Raw genomic sequence first — 20,296 nt, 5'->3', positions numbered from 1 at the left:
TGAGAAACCTCTTTGTGATCTGTGAAATCATCTCCCAGAGTTACACCTTTCCCCTCAAGAAGCCTTTCGCTAAGACAGTTCTTGTGGAATTGGCAAAGTGATATTTGGAAGCCCATAGAGGGCTATGGTGAAAAAGGAAATATCCTCAGATGAAATCTGGAAAGAAGCTTTCTGAGAAACTGCTTAGTGTTCTGTTAATTCATCTCAGAGAGATACATCTGTATTTCGTGGATCTCTTTCCTAGCCTTATTTCCGTGGAATCTGAGAACAGATATTTCGGATCCCATTGAAGTCTATAGGGCCAAAGGAAATATCTTCCGATAACAAAGGGAAAGAAGCTTTCTGAGAAACTTCTTTGTGTTCTGTGAAATCATCTCCCAGACTTACAGCTTTCTTCTCAAGACGCCTTTCGCTAAGACAGTTCTTGTGGAACTGGCAAAGTGATATTTGGAAGCCCATAGAGGGCTATGGTGAAAAAGGAAATATCCTCAGATGAAATCTGGAAAGAATCTTTCTGAAAAACTGCTTAGTGTTCTGTTAATTCATCTCACAGAGTTACATCTGTATTTCGTGGATCTCTTTACTAGCCTTATTTCTGTGGAATCTGAGAACAGATATTTCGGATCCCATTGAAGACTATAGGGCCAAAGGAAATATCCTCCGATAACAAAGAGAAAGAAGCTTTCTGAGAAACTTCTTTGTGTTCTGTGAAATCATCTCACAGAGTTACAGCTTTCCCCTCAAGAAGCCTTTCGCTAACACACTTCTTGTGGAATTGGCAAAGTGATATTTGTAAGCCCATAGAGGGCTATGGTGAAAAAGGAAATATCCTCAGATGAGATCTGGAAAGAAGCTTTCTGAGAAACTGCTTAGTGTTCTGTTAATTCATCTCACAGAGTTACATCTGTATTTCGTGGATATCTTTGCTATCCTTATTTCTGTGGAATCTGAGGACAGATATTTCGAATCCCTTTGAAGACTATAGGGCCAAAGGAAATATCCTCCGGTAACAAAGAGAAAGAAGCTTTCTGAGAAACTTCTTTGTGTTCTGTGAAATCATCTCCAAGAGTTACAGCTTTCCCCTCAAGAAGCCTTTCGCTAAGACAATTCTCGAGAAATTGGCAAAGTGATATTTGGAAGCCCATAGAGGGCTGTGTTGAAAAAGGAAATATCCTCAGTTGAAATCTGGAAAGAAGCTTTCTGAGAAACTGCTTAGTGTTCTGTTAATTCATCTCACAGAGTTACATCTGTATTTCGTGAATATCTTTGCTAGCCTTTTTTCTGTGGAATCTGAGGACACATATTTCGGATCCCTTTGAAGACTATAGGGCCAAAGGAAATATCCTCCGATAACAAAGAGAAAGAAGCTTTCTGAGAAACTTCTTTGTGTTCTGTGAAATCATCTCAGAGAGATACAGCTTTGCCTTCAAGAAGCCTTTCGCTAAGACACTTCTTGTGGAATTGGCAAAGTGATATTTGGAAGCCCATAGAGGGCTATGGTGAAAAAGGAAATATCCTCAGATGAAATCTGGAAAGAAAAAGAAGCTTTCTGAAAAACTGCTTAGTGTTCTGTTAATTCATCTCACAGAGTTACATCTGTATTTCGTGGATATCTTTGGTAGCCTTATTTCTGCGGAATCTGAGAACAGATATTTCGGATCCCTTTGAAGACTATAGGGCCAAAGGAAATATCCTCCGATAACAAAGAGAAAGAAGCTTTCTGAGAAACTTCTTTGTGTTCTGTGAAATCATCTCCCAGAGTTACAGCTCTCCCCTCAAGAAGCCTTTCGCTAAGACAGTTCTTGTGGAATTGGCAAAGTGATATTTGGAAGCCCATAGAGGGCTATGGTGAAAAAGGAAATATCCTCAGATGAAATCTGGAAAGAAGCTTTCTGAGAAACTGCTTAGTGTTCTGTTAATTCATCTCACAGAGTTACATCTGTATTTCGTGGATCACTTTGCTAGCCTTATTTCTGTGGAATCGAGAACAGATATTTCGGATCCCTTTGAAGACTATAGGGCCAAAGGAAATATCTTCTGATAACAAAGAGAAAGAAGCTTTCTGAGAAACTTCTTTGTGTTCTGTGAAATCATCTCACAGAGTTACTGCTTTCCCCTCAAGAAGCCTTTCGCTAAGACACTTCTTGTGGAATTGGCAAAGTGATATTTGGAAGCCCATAGAGGGCTAAGGTGAAAAAGGAAATATCCTCAGATGAAATCTGGAAAGAAGCTTTCTGAGAAACTGCTTAGTGTTCTGTTAATTCATCTCATAGAGTTACATCTGTATTTCGTGGATCTCTTTGCTAGGCTTATTTCTGTGGAATCTGAGAACAGGTATTTCAGATCCCTTTGAAGACTATAGGGACAAAGGAAATATCCTCCGATTACAAAGAGAAAGAAGCTTTCTTAGAAACTTCTTTGTGTTCTGTGAAATCATCTCACAGAGTTACAGCTTTCCCTTCAAGAAGCCTTTCGCTAAGACAGTTCTTGTGGAATTGGCAAAGTGATATTTGGAAGCCCATAGAGGGCTATGGTGAAAAAGGAAATATCCTCAGATGAAAATTGGAAAGAAGCTTTCTGAGAAACTGCTTAGTGTTCTGTTAATTCATCTCACAGAGTTACATCTGTATTTCGTGGATCTCTTTGCTAGCCTTATTTCTGTGGAATCTGAGAACAGATATTTCGGATCCCATTGAAGACTATAGGGCCAAAGGAAATATCTTCCGATAACAAAGAGAAAGAAGCTTTCTGAGAAACTTCTTTGTGTTCTGTGAAATCATCTCACAGAGTTACAGCTTTTCCTTCAAGAAGCCTTTCGCTAAGACACTTCTTGTGGAATTGGCAAAGTGATATTTGGAAGCCCATAGAGGGCTATGGTGAAAAAGGAAATATCCTCAGATGAAATCTGGAAAGAAGCTTTCTGAGAAACTTCTTAGTGTTCTGTTAATTCATCTCACAGAGTTACATCTGTATTTCGTGGATATCTTTGCTAGCCTTATTTCTGCAGAATCTGAGAAAAGATATTTCGGATCCCTTTGAAGACTATAGGGCCAAAGGAAATATCCTCCGATAACAAAGAGAAAGAAGCTTTCTGAGAAACTTCTTTCTGTTCTGTGAAATCATCTCCCAGAGTTACAGCTTTCCCCTCAAGTAGCCTTTCGCTAAGACAGTTCTTGTGGAATTGGCAAAGTGATATTTGGAAGCCCATATAGGGCAATGGTGAAAAAGGAAATATCCTAAGATGAAATCTGGAAAGAAGCTTTCTGAGAAACTGCTTAGTGTTCTGTTAATTCATCTCACAGAGTTACATATGTATTTCGTGGATCTCTTTCCTAGCCTTATTTCTTTGGAATCTGAGAACAGATATTTCGGATCCCTTTGAAGTCTATAGGGCCAAAGGAAATATCTTCCGATAACAAAGAGAAAGAAGCTTTCTGAGAAACTTCTTTGTGTTCTGTGAAATCATCTCCCAGAGTTACAGCTTTCCTCTCAAGAAGCCTTTCGCTAAGACAGTTCTTGTGGAACTGGCAAAGTGATATTTGGAAGCCCATAGAGGGCAATGGTGAAAAACGAAATATCCTCAGATGAAATCTGGAAAGAAGCTTTCTGAGAAACTGCTTAGTGTTCTGTTAATTCATCTCACAGAGATACATCTGTATTTCGTGGATCTCTTTCCTAGCCTTATTTCCGTGGAATCTGAGAACAGATATTTCGGATCCCATTGAAGTCTATAGGGCCAAAGGAAATATCTTCCGATAACAAAGGGAAAGAAGCTTTCTGAGAAACTTCTTTGTGTTCTGTGAAATCATCTCCCAGAGTTACAGCTTTCTTCTCAAGACGCCTTTCGCTAAGACAGTTCTTGTGGAACTGGCAAAGTGATATTTGGAAGCCCATAGAGGGCTATGGTGAAAAGGAAATATCCTCAGATGAAATCTGGAAAGAATCTTTCTGAGAAACTGCTTAGTGTTCTGTTAATTCATCTCACAGAGTTACATCTGTATTTCGTGGATCTCTTTGCTAGCCTTATTTCTGTGGAATCTGAGAACAGATATTTCGGATCCCTTTGAAGACTATAGGGCCAAAGGAAATATCCTCCGATAACAAAGAGAAAGAAGCTTTCTGAGAAACTTCTTTGTGTTCTGTGAAATCATCTCACAGAGTTACAGCTTTCCCCTCAAGAAGCCTTTCGCTAAGACACTTCTTGTGGAATTGGCAAAGTGATATTTGTAAGCCCATAGAGGGCTATGGTGAAAAAGGAAATATCCTCAGATGAGATCTGGAAAGAAGCTTTCTGAGAAACTGCTTAGTGTTCTGTTAATTCATCTCACAGAGTTACATCTGTATTTCGTGGATATCTTTGCTATCCTTATTTCTGTGGAATCTGAGGACAGATATTTCGAATCCCTTTGAAGACTATAGGGCCAAAGGAAATATCCTCCGGTAACAAAGAGAAAGAAGCTTTCTGAGAAACTTCTTTGTGTTCTGTGAAATCATCTCCAAGAGTTACAGCTTTCCCCTCAAGAAGCCTTTCGCTAAGACACTTCTCGAGAAATTGGCAAAGTGATATTTGGAAGCCCATAGAGGGCTGTGGTGAAAAAGGAAATATCCTCAGTTGAAATCTGGAAAGAAGCTTTCTGAGAAACTGCTTAGTGTTCTGTTAATTCATCTCACAGAGTTACATCTGTATTTCGTGAATATCTTTGCTAGCCTTTTTTCTGTGGAATCTGAGGACACATATTTCGGATCCCTTTGAAGACTATAGGGCCAAAGGAAATATCCTCCGATAACAAAGAGAAAGAAGCTTTCTGAGAAACTTCTTTGTGTTCTGTGAAATCATCTCAGAGAGATACAGCTTTGCCTTCAAGAAGCCTTTCGCTAAGACACTTCTTGTGGAATTGGCAAAGTGATATTTGGAAGCCCATAGAGGGCTATGGTGAAAAAGGAAATATCCTCAGATGAAATCTGGAAAGAAAAAGAAGCTTTCTGAAAAACTGCTTAGTGTTCTGTTAATTCATCTCACAGAGTTACATCTGTATTTCGTGGATATCTTTGCTAGCCTTATTTCTGCGGAATCTGAGAACAGATATTTCGGATCCCTTTGAAGACTATAGGGCCAAAGGAAATATCCTCCGATAACAAAGAGAAAGAAGCTTTCTGAGAAACTTCTTTGTGTTCTGTGAAATCATCTCCCAGAGTTACAGCTCTCCCCTCAAGAAGCCTTTCGCTAAGACAGTTCTTGTGGAATTGGCAAAGTGATATTTGGAAGCCCATAGAGGGCTATGGTGAAAAAGGAAATATCCTCAGATGAAATCTGGAAAGAAGCTTTCTGAGAAACTGCTTAGTGTTCTGTTAATTCATCTCACAGAGTTACATCTGTATTTCGTGGATCACTTTGCTAGCCTTATTTCTGTGGAATCGAGAACAGATATTTCGGATCCCTTTGAAGACTATAGGGCCAAAGGAAATATCTTCTGATAACAAAGAGAAAGAAGCTTTCTGAGAAACTTCTTTGTGTTCTGTGAAATCATCTCACAGAGTTACTGCTTTCCCCTCAAGAAGCCTTTCGCTAAGACACTTCTTGTGGAATTGGCAAAGTGATATTTGGAAGCCCATAGAGGGCTAAGGTGAAAAAGGAAATATCCTCAGATGAAATCTGGAAAGAAGCTTTCTGAGAAACTGCTTAGTGTTCTGTTAATTCATCTCACAGAGTTACATCTGTATTTCGTGGATCTCTTTGCTAGCCTTATTTCTGTGGAATCTGAGAACAGATATTTCGGATCCCATTGAAGACTATAGGGCCAAAGGAAATATCTTCCGATAACAAAGAGAAAGAAGCTTTCTGAGAAACTTCTTTGTGTTCTGTGAAATCATCTCACAGAGTTACAGCTTTCCCTTCAAGAAGCCTTTCGCTAAGACACTTCTTGTGGAATTGGCAAAGTGATATTTGGAAGCCCATAGAGGGCTATGGTGAAAAAGGAAATATCCTCAGATGAAATCTGGAAAGAAGCTTTCTGAGAAACTTCTTAGTGTTCTGTTAATTCATCTCACAGAGTTACATCTGTATTTCGTGGATATCTTTGCTAGCCTTATTTCTGCAGAATCTGAGAAAAGATATTTCGGATCCCTTTGAAGACTATAGGGCCAAAGGAAATATCCTCCGATAACAAAGAGAAAGAAGCTTTCTGAGAAACTTCTTTCTGTTCTGTGAAATCATCTCCCAGAGTTACAGCTTTCCCCTCAAGTAGCCTTTCGCTAAGACAGTTCTTGTGGAATTGGCAAAGTGATATTTGGAAGCCCATATAGGGCAATGGTGAAAAAGGAAATATCCTAAGATGAAATCTGGAAAGAAGCTTTCTGAGAAACTGCTTAGTGTTCTGTTAATTCATCTCACAGAGTTACATATGTATTTCGTGGATCTCTTTCCTAGCCTTATTTCTTTGGAATCTGAGAACAGATATTTCGGATCCCTTTGAAGTCTATAGGGCCAAAGGAAATATCTTCCGATAACAAAGAGAAAGAAGCTTTCTGAGAAACTTCTTTGTGTTCTGTGAAATCATCTCCCAGAGTTACAGCTTTCCTCTCAAGAAGCCTTTCGCTAAGACAGTTCTTGTGGAACTGGCAAAGTGATATTTGGAAGCCCATAGAGGGCAATGGTGAAAAAGGAAATATCCTCAGATGAAATCTGGAAAGAAGCTTTCTGAGAAACTGCTTAGTGTTCTGTTAATTCATCTCACAGAGATACATCTGTATTTCGTGGATCTCTTTCCTAGCCTTATTTCCGTGGAATCTGAGAACAGATATTTCGGATCCCATTGAAGTCTATAGGGCCAAAGGAAATATCCTCCGATAACAAAGGGAAAGAAGCTTTCTGAGAAACTTCTTTGTGTTCTGTGAAATCATCTCCCAGAGTTACAGCTTTCTTCTCACGACGCCTTTCGCTAAGACAGTTCTTGTGGAACTGGCAAAGTGATATTTGGAAGCCCATAGAGGGCTATGGTGAAAAGGAAATATCCTCAGATGAAATCTGGAAAGAAGCTTTCTGAGAAACTGCTTAGTGTTCTGTTAATTCATCTCACAGAGTTACATCTGTATTTCGTGGATCTCTTTGCTAGCCTTATTTCTGTGGAATCTGAGAACAGATATTTCGGATCCCTTTGAAGACTATAGGGCCAAAGGAAATATCCTCCGATGACAAAGAGAAAGAAGCTTTCTGAGAAACTTCTTTGTGTTCTGTGAAATCATCTCACAGAGTTACAGCTTTCCCCTCAAGAAGCCTTTCGCTAAGACACTTCTTGTGGAATTGGCAAAGTGATATTTGTAAGCCCATAGAGGGCTATGGTGAAAAAGGAAATATCCTCAGATGAGATCTGGAAAGAAGCTTTCTGAGAAACTGCTTAGTGTTCTGTTAATTCATCTCATAGAGTTACATCTGTATTTCGTGGATATCTTTCCTAGCCTTATTTCTGCGGAATCTGAGAAAAGATATTTCCGATCCCTTTGAAGACTACAGGGCCAAAGGAAATATCCTCCGATAACAAAGAGAAAGAAGCTTTCTGAGAAACTTCTTTGTGTTCTGTGAAATCATCTCCCAGAGTTACAGCTTTCCCCTCAAGTAGCCTTTCGCTAAGACAGTTCTTGTGGAATTGGCAAAGTGATATTTGGAAGCCGATAGAGGGCAAAGGTGAAAAAGGAAATATCCTAAGATGAAATCTGGAAAGAAGCTTTCTGAGAAACTGCTTAGTTTTCTGTTAATTCATCTCACAGAGTTACATCTGTATTTCGTGGATCTCTTTCCTAGCCTTATTTCTTTGGAATCTGAGAACAGATATTTCGGATCCCTTTGAAGTCTATAGGGCCAAAGGAAATATCTTCCGATAACAAAGAGAAAGAAGCTTTCTGAGAAACTTCTTTGTGTTCTGTGAAATCATCTCCCAGAGTTACAGCTTTCCTCTCAAGAAGCCTTTCGCTAAGACAGTTCTTGTGGAACTGGCAAAGTGATATTTGGAAGCCCATAGAGGGCTATGGTGAAAAAGGAAATATCCTCAGATGAAATCTGGAAAGAATCTTTCTGAGAAACTGCTTAGTGTTCTGTTAATTCATCTCACAGAGTTACATCTGTATTTCGTGGATATCTTTGCTAGCCTTATTTCTGCGGAATCTGAGAACAGATATTTCGGATCCGTTTGAAGACTATAGGGCCAAAGGAAATATCCTCCGATAACAAAGAGAAAGAAGCTGTCTGAGAAACTTCTTTGTGATCTGTGAAATCATCTCCCAGAGTTACACCTTTCCCCTCAAGAAGCCTTTCGCTAAGACAGTTCTTGTGGAATTGGCAAAGTGATATTTGGAAGCCCATAGAGGGCTATGGTGAAAAAGGAAATATCCTCAGATGAAATCTGGAAAGAAGCTTTCTGAGAAACTGCTTAGTGTTCTGTTAATTCATCTCACAGAGTTACATATGTATTTCGTGGATCTCTTTCCTAGCCTTATTTCTGTGGAATCTGAGAACAGATATTTCGGATCCCATTGAAGTCTATAGGGCCAAAGGAAATATCTTCCGATAACAAAGGGAAAGAAGCTTTCTGAGAAACTTCTTTGTGTTCTGTGAAATCATCTCCCAGAGTTACAGCTTTCCTCTCAAGACGCCTTTCGCTAAGACAGTTCTTGTGGAACTGGCAAAGTGATATTTGGAAGCCCATAGAGGGCTATGGTGAAAAAGGAAATATCCTCAGATGAAATCTGGAAAGAATCTTTCTGAGAAACTGCTTAGTGTTCTGTTAATTCATCTCACAGAGTTACATCTGTATTTCGTGGATCTCTTTGCTAGCCTTATTTCTGTGGAATCTGAGAACAGATATTTCGGATCCCATTGAAGACTATAGGGCCAAAGGAAATATCCTCCGATAACAAAGAGAAAGAAGCTTTCTGAGAAACTTCTTTGTGTTCTGTGAAATCATCTCACAGAGTTACAGCTTTCCCCTCAAGAAGCCTTTCGCTAAGACACTTCTTGTGGAATTGGCAAAGTGATATTTGTAAGCCCATAGAGGGCTATGGTGAAAAAGGAAATATCCTCAGATGAGATCTGGAAAGAAGCTTTCTGAGAAACTGCTTAGTGTTCTGTTAATTCATCTCACAGAGTTACATCTGTATTTCGTGGATATCTTTGCTAGCCTTATTTCTGTGGAATCTGAGGACAGATATTTCGAATCCCTTTGAAGACTATAGGGCCAAAGGAAATATCCTCCGGTAACAAAGAGAAAGAAGCTTTCTGAGAAACTTCTTTGTGTTCTGTGAAATCATCTCACAGAGTTACAGCTTTCCCCTCAAGAAGCCTTTCGCTAAGACACTTCTTGTGGAATTGGCAAAGTGATATTTGGAAGCCCATAGAGGACAATGGTGAAAAAGGAAATATCATCAGATGAAATCTGTAAAGAAGCTTTCTGAGAAACTGCTTAGTGTTCTGTTAATTCATCTCACAGAGTTACATCTGTATTTCGTGGATCTCTTTGCTAGCCTTATTTCTGTGGAATCTGAGAACAGATATTTCGGATCCCATTGAAGTCTATAGGGCCAAAGGAAATATCTTCCGATAACAAAGGGAAAGAAGCTTTCTGAGAAACTTCTTTGTGTTCTGTGAAATCATCTCCCAGAGTTACAGCTTTCCTCTCAAGACGCCTTTCGCTAAGACAGTTCTTGTGGAACTGGCAAAGTGATATTTGGAAGCCCATAGAGGGCTATGGTGAAAAAGGAAATATCCTCAGATGAAATCTGGAAAGAATCTTTCTGAGAAACTGCTTAGTGTTCTGTTAATTCATCTCACAGAGTTACATCTGTATTTCGTGGATCTCTTTGCTAGCCTTATTTCTGTGGAATCTGAGAACAGATATTTCGGATCCCATTGAAGACTATAGGGCCAAAGGAAATATCCTCCGATAACAAAGAGAAAGAAGCTTTCTGAGAAACTTCTTTGTGTTCTGTGAAATCATCTCACAGAGTTACAGCTTTCCCCTCAAGAAGCCTTTCGCTAAGACACTTCTTGTGGAATTGGCAAAGTGATATTTGTAAGCCCATAGAGGGCTATGGTGAAAAAGGAAATATCCTCAGATGAGATCTGGAAAGAAGCTTTCTGAGAAACTGCTTAGTGTTCTGTTAATTCATCTCACAGAGTTACATCTGTATTTCGTGGATATCTTTGCTAGCCTTATTTCTGTGGAATCTGAGGACAGATATTTCGAATCCCTTTGAAGACTATAGGGCCAAAGGAAATATCCTCCGGTAACAAAGAGAAAGAAGCTTTCTGAGAAACTTCTTTGTGTTCTGTGAAATCATCTCACAGAGTTACAGCTTTCCCCTCAAGAAGCCTTTCGCTAAGACACTTCTTGTGGAATTGGCAAAGTGATATTTGGAAGCCCATAGAGGACAATGGTGAAAAAGGAAATATCATCAGATGAAATCTGTAAAGAAGCTTTCTGAGAAACTGCTTAGTGTTCTGTTAATTCATCTCACAGAGTTACATCTGTATTTCGTGGATCTCTTTGCTAGCCTTATTTCTGTGGAATCTGAGAACAGATATTTCGGATCCCATTGAAGACTATAGGGCCAAAGGAAATATCTTCCGATAACACAGAGAAAGAAGCTTTCTGAGAAACTTCTTTGTGTTCTGTGAAATCATCTCACAGAGTTACAGCTTTCCCCTCAAGAAGCCTTTCGCTAAGACACTTCTTGAGAAATTGGCAAAGTGATATTTGGAAGCCCATAGAGGGCTGTGGTGAAAAAGGAAATATCCTCAGGTGAAATCTGGAAAGAAGCTTTCTGAGAAACTGCTTAGTGTTCTGTTAATTCATCTCACAGAGTTACATCTGTATTTCGTGGATCTCTGTGCTAGCCTTATTTCTGTGGAATCTGAGAACAGATATTTCGGATCCCTTTGAAGACTATAGGGCCAAAGGAAATATCCTCCGATAACAAAGAGAAAGAAGCTCTCTGAGAAACTTCTTTGTGTTCTGTGAAATCATCTCACAGAGTTACAGCTTTCCCTTCAAGAAGCCTTTCGCTAAGACTCTTCTTGTGGAATTGGCAAAGTGATATTTGGAAGCCCATAGAGGGCTAAGGTGAAAAAGGAAATATCCTCAGATGAAAATTGGAAAGAAGCTTTCTGAGAAACTGCTTAGTATTCTGTTAATTCATCTCACAGAGTTACATCTCTATTTCGTGGATCTCTTTCCTAGCCTTATTTCTGTGGAATCTGAGAACAGATATTTCGGATCCCATTGAAGTCTATAGGGCCAAAGGAAATATCTTCCGATAACAAAGAGAAAGAAGCTTTCTGAGAAACTTCTTTGTGTTCTGTGAAATCATCTCCCAGAGTTACAGCTTTCATCTCAAGAAGCCTTTCGCTAAGACAGTTCTTGTGGAACTGGCAAAGTGATATTTGGAAGCCCATAGAGGGCTACGGTGAAAAAGGAAATATCCTTAGATGAAATCTGGAAAGAATCTTTCTGAGAAACTGCTTAGTGTTCTGTTAATTCATCTCACAGAGTTACATCTGTATTTCGTGGATCTCTTTGCTAGCCTTATTTCTGTGGAATCTGAGAACAGATATTTCGGATCCCTTTGAAGACTATAGGGCCAAAGGAAATATTCTCCGATAAGAAAGAGAAAGAAGCTTTCTGAGAAACTTCTTTGTGTTCTGTGAAATCATCTCCCAGAGTTACAGGTTTCCCCTCAAGAAGCCTTTCGCTAAGACACTTCTTGTGGAATTGGCAAAGTGATATTTGGAAGCCCATAGAGGGCTATGGTGAAAAAGGAAATATCCTCAGATGAAATCTGGAAAGAAGCTTTCTGAGAAACTGCTTAGTGTTCTGTTAATTCATCTCACAGAGTTACATCTGTATTTCGTGGATCTCTTTGCTAGCCTTATTTCTGTGGAATCTGAGAACAGATATTTCGGATCCCTTTGAAGACAATAGGGCCAAAGGAAATATCCTCCGATAACAAAGAGAAAGAAGCTTTCTGAGAAACTTCTTTGTGTTCTGTGAAATCATCTCACAGAGTTACAGCTTTCCCCTCAAGAAGCCTTTCGCTAAGACACTTCTTGTGGAATTGGCAAAGTGATATTTGGAAGCCCATAGAGGGCTACGGTGAAAAAGGAAATATCCTCAGATGAAATCTGGAAAGAAGCTTTCTGAGAAACTGCTTAGTGTTCTGTTAATTCATCTCACAGAGTTACATCTGTATTTCGTGGATCTCTTTGCTAGCCTTATTTCTGTGGAATCTGAGAACAGATATTTCGGACCCCTTTGAAGAGTATAGGGCCATAGGAAATATCTTCCGATAACAAAGAGAAAGAAGCTTTCTGAGAAACTTCTTTGTGTTCTGTGAAATCATCTCACAGAGTTACAGCTTTCCCCTCAAGAAGCCTTTCGCTAAGACACTTCTTGAGAAATTGGCAAAGTGATATTTGGAAGCCCATAGAGGGCTGTGGTGAAAAAGGAAATATCCTCAGGTGAAATCTGGAAAGAAGCTTTCTGAGAAACTGCTTAGTGTTCTGTTAATTCATCTCACAGAGTTGCATCTGTATTTCGTGGATATCTTTGCTAGCCTTATTTCTGTGGAATCTGAGAACACATATTTCGGATCCCTTTGAAGACTATAGGGCCAAAGGAAATATCCTCCGATAACAAAGAGAAAGAAGCTTTCTGAGAAACTTCTTTGTGTTCTGTGAAATCATCTCCCAGAGTTACAGCTCTCCCCTTAAGAAGCCTTTAGCTAAGACAGTTCTTGTGGAATTGGCAAAGTGATATTTGGAAGCCCATAGAGGGCTAAGGTGAAAAAGGAAATATCCTCAGATGAAATCTGGAAAGAAGCTTTCTGAGAAACTGCTTAGTGTTCTGTTAATTCATCTCACAGAGTTACATCTGTATTTCGTGGATCACTTTGCTAGCCTTATTTCTGTGGAATCGAGAACAGATATTTCAGATCCCATTGAAGACTATAGGGCCAAAGGAAATATCTTCTGATAACAAAGAGAAAGAAGCTTTCTGAGAAACTTCTTTGTGTTCTGTGAAATCATCTCACAGAGTTACTGCTTTCCCCTCAAGAAGCCTTTCGCTAAGACACTTCTTGTGGAATTGGCAAAGTGATATTTGGAGCCCATAGAGGGCTAAGGTGAAAAAGGAAATATCCTCAGATGAAATCTGGAAAGAATCTTTCTGAGAAACTGCTTAGTGTTCTGTTAATTCATCTCACAGAGTTACATCTGTATTTCGTGGATATCTTTGCTAGGCTTATTTCTGTGGAATCTGAGAACAGGTATTTCCGATCCCTTTGAAGACTATAGGGACAAAGGAAATATCCTCCGATTACAAAGAGAAAGAAGCTTTCTTAGAAACTTCTTTGTGTTCTGTGAAATCATCTCACAGAGTTACAGCTTTCCCCTCAAGAAGCCTTTCGCTAAGACAGTTCTTGTGGAATTGGCAAAGTGATATTTGGAAGCCCATAGAGGGCTATGGTCAAAAAGGAAATATCCTCAGATGAAAATTGGAAAGAAGCTTTCTGAGAAACTGCTTAGTGTTCTGTTAATTCATCTCACAGAGTTACATCTGTATTTCGTGGATCTCTTTGCTAGCCTTATTTCTGTGGAATCTGAGAACAGATATTTCGGATCCCTTTGAAGACTATAGGGCCAAAGGAAATATCTTCCGATAACAAAGAGAAAGAAGCTTTCTGAGAAACTTCTTTGTGTTCTGTGAAATCATCTCCCAGAGTTACAGCTTTCCCCTCAAGTAGCCTTTCGCTAAGACAGTTCTTGTGGAATTGGCAAAGTGATATTTGGAAGCCCATAGAGGGCAAAGGTGAAAAAGGAAATATCCTAAGATGAAATCTGGAAAGAAGCTTTCTGAGAAACTGCTTAGTGTTCTGTTAATTCATCTCACAGAGTTACATCTGTATTTCGTGGATCTCTTTCCTAGCCTTATTTCTTTGGAATCTGAGAACAGATATTTCGGATCCCTTTGAAGTCTATAGGGCCAAAGGAAATATCTTCCGATAACAAAGAGAAAGAAGCTTTCTGAGAAACTTCTTTGTGTTCTGTGAAATCATCTCCCAGAGTTACAGCTTTCCTCTCAAGAAGCCTTTCGCTAAGACAGTTCTTGTGGAACTGGCAAAGTGATATTTGGAAGCCCATAGAGGGCTATGGTGAAAAAGGAAATATCCTCAGATGAAATCTGGAAATAATCTTTCTGAGAAACTGCTTAGTGTTCTGTTAATTCATCTCACAGAGTTACATCTGTATTTCGTGGATATCTTTGCTAGCCTTATTTCTGCGGAATCTGAGAACAGATATTTCGGATCCCTTTGAAGACTATAGGGCCAAAGGAAATATCCTCCGATAACAAAGAGAAAGAAGCTGTCTGAGAAACTTCTTTGTGATCTGTGAAATCATCTCCCAGAGTTACACCTTTCCCCTCAAGAAGCCTTTCGCTAAGACAGTTCTTGTGGAATTGGCAAAGTGATATTTGGAAGCCCATAGAGGGCTATGGTGAAAAAGGAAATATCCTCAGATGAAATCTGGAAAGAAGCTTTCTGAGAAACTGCTTAGTGTTCTGTTAATTCATCTCACAGAGTTACATCTGTATTTCGTGGATCTCTTTCCTAGCCTTATTTCTGTGGAATCTGAGAACAGATATTTCGGATCCCATTGAAGTCTATAGGGCCAAAGGAAATATCTTCCGATAACAAAGGGAAAGAAGCTTTCTGAGAAACTTCTTTGTGTTCTGTGAAATCATCTCCCAGAGTTACAGCTTTCCTCTCAAGACGCCTTTCGCTAAGACAGTTCTTGTGGAACTGGCAAAGTGATATTTGGAAGCCCATAGAGGGCTACGGTGAAAAAGGAAATATCCTCAGATGAAATCTGGAAAGAATCTTTCTGAGAAACTGCTTAGTGTTCTGTTAATTCATCTCACAGAGTTACATCTGTATTTCGTGGATCTCTTTGCTAGCCTTATTTCTGTGGAATCTGAGAACAGATATTTCGGATCCCATTGAAGACTATAGGGCCAAAGGAAATATCCTCCGATAACAAAGAGAAAGAAGCTTTCTGAGAAACTTCTTTGTGTTCTGTGAAATCATCTCACAGAGTTACAGCTTTCCCCTCAAGAAGCCTTTCGCTAAGACACTTCTTGTGGAATTGGCAAAGTGATATTTGTAAGCCCATAGAGGGCTATGGTGAAAAAGGAAATATCCTCAGATGAGATCTGGAAAGAAGCTTTCTGAGAAACTGCTTAGTGTTCTGTTAATTCATCTCACAGAGTTACATCTGTATTTCGTGGATATCTTTGCTAGCCTTATTTCTGTGGAATCTGAGGACAGATATTTCGAATCCCTTTGAAGACTATAGGGCCAAAGGAAATATCCTCCGGTAACAAAGAGAAAGAAGCTTTCTGAGAAACTTCTTTGTGTTCTGTGAAATCATCTCCCAGAGTTACAGCTCTCCCCTCAAGAAGCCTTTCGCTAAGACACTTCTTGTGGAATTGGCAAAGTGATATTTGGAAGCCCATAGAGGACAATGGTGAAAAAGGAAATATCATCAGATGAAATCTGTAAAGAAGCTTTCTGAGAAACTGCTTAGTGTTCTGTTAATTCATCTCACAGAGTTACATCTGTATTTCGTGGATCTCTTTGCTAGCCTTATTTCTGTGGAATCTGAGAACAGATATTTCGGATCCCATTGAAGACTATAGGGCCAAAGGAAATATCTTCCGATAACACAGAGAAAGAAGCTTTCTGAGAAACTTCTTTGTGTTCTGTGAAATCATCTCACAGAGTTACAGCTTTCCCCTCAAGAAGCCTTTCGCTAAGACACTTCTTGAGAAATTGGCAAAGTGATATTTGGAAGCCCATAGAGGGCTGTGGTGAAAAAGGAAATATCCTCAGGTGAAATCTGGAAAGAAGCTTTCTGAGAAACTGCTTAGTGTTCTGTTAATTCATCTCTCAGAGTTACATCTGTATTTCGTGGATCTCTTTGCTAGCCTTATTTCTGTGGAATCTGAGAACAGATATTTCGGATCCCTTTGAAGACTATAGGGCCAAAGGAAATATCCTCCGATAACAAAGAGAAAGAAGCTTTCTGAGAAACTTCTTTGTGTTCTGTGAAATCATCTCACAGAGTTACAGCTTTCCCTTCAAGAAGCCTTTCGCTAAGACTCTTCTTGTGGAATTGGCAAAGTGATATTTGGAAGCCCATAGAGGGCTAAGGTGAAAAAGGAAATATCCTCAGATGAAAATTGGAAAGAAGCTTTCTGAGAAACTGCTTAGTATTCTGTTAATTCATCTCACAGAGTTACATCTGTATTTCGTGGATCTCTTTCCTAGCCTTATTTCTGTGGAATCTGAGAACAGATATTTCGGATCCCATTGAAGTCTATAGGGCCAAAGGAAATATCTTCCGATAACAAAGAGAAAGAAGCTTTCTGAGAAACTTCTTTGTGTTCTGTGAAATCATCTCCCAGAGTTACAGCTTTCATCTCAAGAAGCCTTTCGCTAAGACAGTTCTTGTGGAACTGGCAAAGTGATATTTTGAAGCCCATAGAGGGCTACGGTGAAAAAGGAAATATCCTTAGATGAAATCTGGAAAGAATCTTTCTGAGAAACTGCTTAGTGTTCTGTTAATTCATCTCACAGAGTTACATCTGTATTTCGTGGATCTCTTTGCTAGCCTTATTTCTGTGGAATCTGAGAACAGATATTTCGGATCCCTTTGAAGACTATAGGGCCAAAGGAAATATCCTCCGATAAGAAAGAGAAAGAAGCTTTCTGAGAAACTTCTTTGTGTTCTGTGAAATCATCTCCCAGAGTTACAGGTTTCCCCTCAAGAAGCCTTTCGCTAAGACAGTTCTTGTGGAATTGGCAAAGTGATATTTGGAAGCCCATAGAGGGCTATGGTGAAAAAGGAAATATCCTCAGATGAAATCTGGAAAGAAGCTTTCTGAGAAACTGCTTAGTGTTCTGTTAATTCATCTCACAGAGTTACATCTGTATTTCGTGGATCTCTTTGCTAGCCTTATTTCTGTGGAATCTGAGAACAGATATTTCGGATCCCTTTGAAGACAATAGGGCCAAAGGAAATATCCTCCGATAACAAAGAGAAAGAAGCTTTCTGAGAAACTTCTTTGTGTTCCGTGAAATCATCTCACAGAGTTACAGCTTTCCCCTCAAGAAGCCTTTCGCTAAGACAGTTCTTGTGGAATTGGCAAAGTGATATTTGGAAGCCCATAGAGGGCTATGGTGAAAAAGGAAATATCCTCAGATGAAATCTGGAAAGAAGCTTTCTGAGAAACTGCTTAGTGTTCTGTTAATTCATCTCACAGAGTTACATCTGTATTTCGTGGATCTCTTTGCTAGCCTTATTTCTGTGGAATCTGAGAACAGATATTTCGGATCCCTTTGAAGAGTATAGGGCCATAGGAAATATCTTCCGATAACAAAGAGAAAGAAGCTTTCTGAGAAACTTCTTTGTGTTCTGTGAAATCATCTCACAGAGTTACAGCTTTCCCCTCAAGAAGCCTTTCGCTAAGACACTTCTTGAGAAATTGGCAAAGTGATATTTGGAAGCCCATAGAGGGCTGTGGTGAAAAAGGAAATATCCTCAGGTGAAATCTGGAAAGAAGCTTTCTGAGAAACTGCTTAGTGTTCTGTTAATTCATCTCACAGAGTTGCATCTGTATTTCGTGGATATCTTTGCTAGCCTTATTTCTGTGGAATCTGAGAACACATATTTCGGATCCCTTTGAAGTCTATAGGGCCAAAGGAAATATCCTCCGATAACAAAGAGAAAGAAGCTTTCTGAGAAACTTCTTTGTGTTCTGTGAAATCATCTCACAGAGTTACAGCTTTCCCTTCAAGAAGTAAGACACTTCTTGTGGAATTGGCAAAGTGATATTTGGAAGCCCATAGAGGGCTATGGTGAACAAGGAAATATCCTCAGATGAAATCTGGAAAGAAGCTTTCTGAGAAACTGCTTAGTGTTCTGTTAATTCATCTCACAGAGTTACATCTGTATTTCGTGGATATCTTTGCTAGCCTTATTTCTGCGGAATCTGAGAAAAGATATTTCGGATCCCTTTGAAGACTATAGGGCCAAAGGAAATATCCTCCGATAACAAAGAGAAAGAAGCTTTCTGAGAAACTTCTTTCTGTTCTGTGAAATCGTCTCCCAGAGTTACAGCTTTCCCCTCAAGTAGCCTTTCGCTAAGACAGTTCTTGTGGAATTGGCAAAGTGATATTTGGAAGCCCATAGAGGGCAATGGTGAAAAAGGAAATATCCTAAGATGAAATCTGGAAAGAAGCTTTCTGAGAAAATGCTTAGTGTTCTGTTAATTCATCTCACAGAGTTACATCTGTATTTCGTGGATCTCTTTCCTAGCCTTATTTCTTTGGAATCTGAGAACAGATATTTCGGATCCCATTGAAGTCTATAGGGCCAAAGGAAATATCTTCCGATAACAAAAAGAAAGAAGCTTTCTGAGAAACTTCTTTGTGTTCTGTGAAATCATCTCCCAGAGTTACAGCTTTCCTCTCAAGAAGCCCTTCGCTAAGACAGTTCTTGTGGAACTGGCAAAGTGATATTTGGAAGCCCATAGAGGGCTATGGTGAAAAAGGAAATATCCTCAGATGAAATCTGGAAAGAAGCTTTCTGAGAAACTGCTTAGTGTTCTGTTAATTCATCTCACAGAGTTACATCTGTATTTCGTGGATCTCTTTGCTAGCCTTATTTCTGTGGAATCTGAGAACAGGTATTTGAGATCCCTTTGAAGACTATAGGGACAAAGGAAATATCCTCCGATTACAAAGAGAAAGAATCTTTCTCAGAAACTTCTTTGTGTTCTGTGAAATCATCTCACAGAGTTACAGCTTTCCCCTCAAGAAGGCTTTCGCTAAGACAGTTCTTGTGGAATTGGCAAAGTGATATTTGGAAGCCCATAGAGGACAATGGTGAAAAAGGAAATATCATCAGATGAAATCTGGAAAGAAGCTTTCTGAGAAACTGCTTAGTGTTCTGTTAATTCATCTCACAGAGTTACATCTGTATTTCGTGGGTATCTTTGCTAGCCTTATTTCTGTGGAATCTGAGAACACATATTTCGGATCCCTTTGAAGACTATAGGGCCAAAGGAAATATCCTCCGATAACAAAGAGAAAGAAGCTTTCTGAGAAACTTCTTTGTGTTCTGTGAAATCATCTCCCAGAGTTACAGCTCTCCCCTCAAGAAGCCTTTCGCTAAGACAGTTCTTGTGGAATTGGCAAAGTGATATTTGGAAGCCCATAGAGGGCTATGGTGAAAAAGGAAATATCCTCAGATGAAATCTGGAAAGAAGCTTTCTGAGAAACTGCTTAGTGTTCTGTTAATTCATCTCACAGAGTTACATCTGTATTTCGTGGATCACTTTGCTAGCCTTATTTCTGTGGAATCGAGAACAGATATTTCGGATCCCTTTGAAGACTATAGGGCCAAAGGAAATATCTTCTGATAACAAAGAGAAAGAAGCTTTCTGAGAAACTTCTTTGTGTTCTGTGAAATCATCTCACAGAGTTACTGCTTTCCCCTCAAGAAGCCTTTCGCTAAGACACTTCTTGTGGAATTGGCAAAGTGATATTTGGAAGCCCATAGAGGGCTAAGGTGAAAAAGGAAATATCCTCAGATGAAATCTGGAAAGAATCTTTCTGAGAAACTGCTTAGTGTTCTGTTAATTCATCTCACAGAGTTACATCTGTATTTCGTGGATCTCTTTGCTAGGCTTATTTCTGTGGAATCTGAGAACAGGTATTTCAGATCCCTTTGAAGACTATAGGGACAAAGGAAATATCCTCCGATTACAAAGAGAAAGAAGCTTTCTTAGAAACTTCTTTGTGTTCTGTGAAATCATCTCACAGAGTTACAGCTTTCCCCTCAAGAAGCCTTTCGCTAAGACAGTTCTTGTGGAATTGGCAAAGTGATATTTGGAAGCCCATAGAGGGCTATGGTCAAAAAGGAAATATCCTCAGATGAAAATTGGAAAGAAGCTTTCTGAGAAACTGCTTAGTGTTCTGTTAATTCATCTCACAGAGTTACATCTGTATTTCGTGGATCTCTTTGCTAGCCTTATTTCTGTGGAATCTGAGAACAGATATTTCGGATCTCATTGAAGACTATAGGGCCAAAGGAAATATCTTCCGATAACAAAGAGAAAGAAGCTTTCTGGGAAACTTCTTTGTGTTCTGTGAAATCATCTCACAGAGTTACAGCTTTTCCCTCAAGAAG

Source organism: Macaca fascicularis, chromosome 10, assembly GCF_037993035.2.
Source record: "Macaca fascicularis isolate 582-1 chromosome 10, T2T-MFA8v1.1".
In the NCBI taxonomy this organism is placed as follows: Eukaryota; Metazoa; Chordata; class Mammalia; order Primates; family Cercopithecidae; genus Macaca; species Macaca fascicularis.
Note: the sequence above shows the minus strand (reverse complement) of the source record.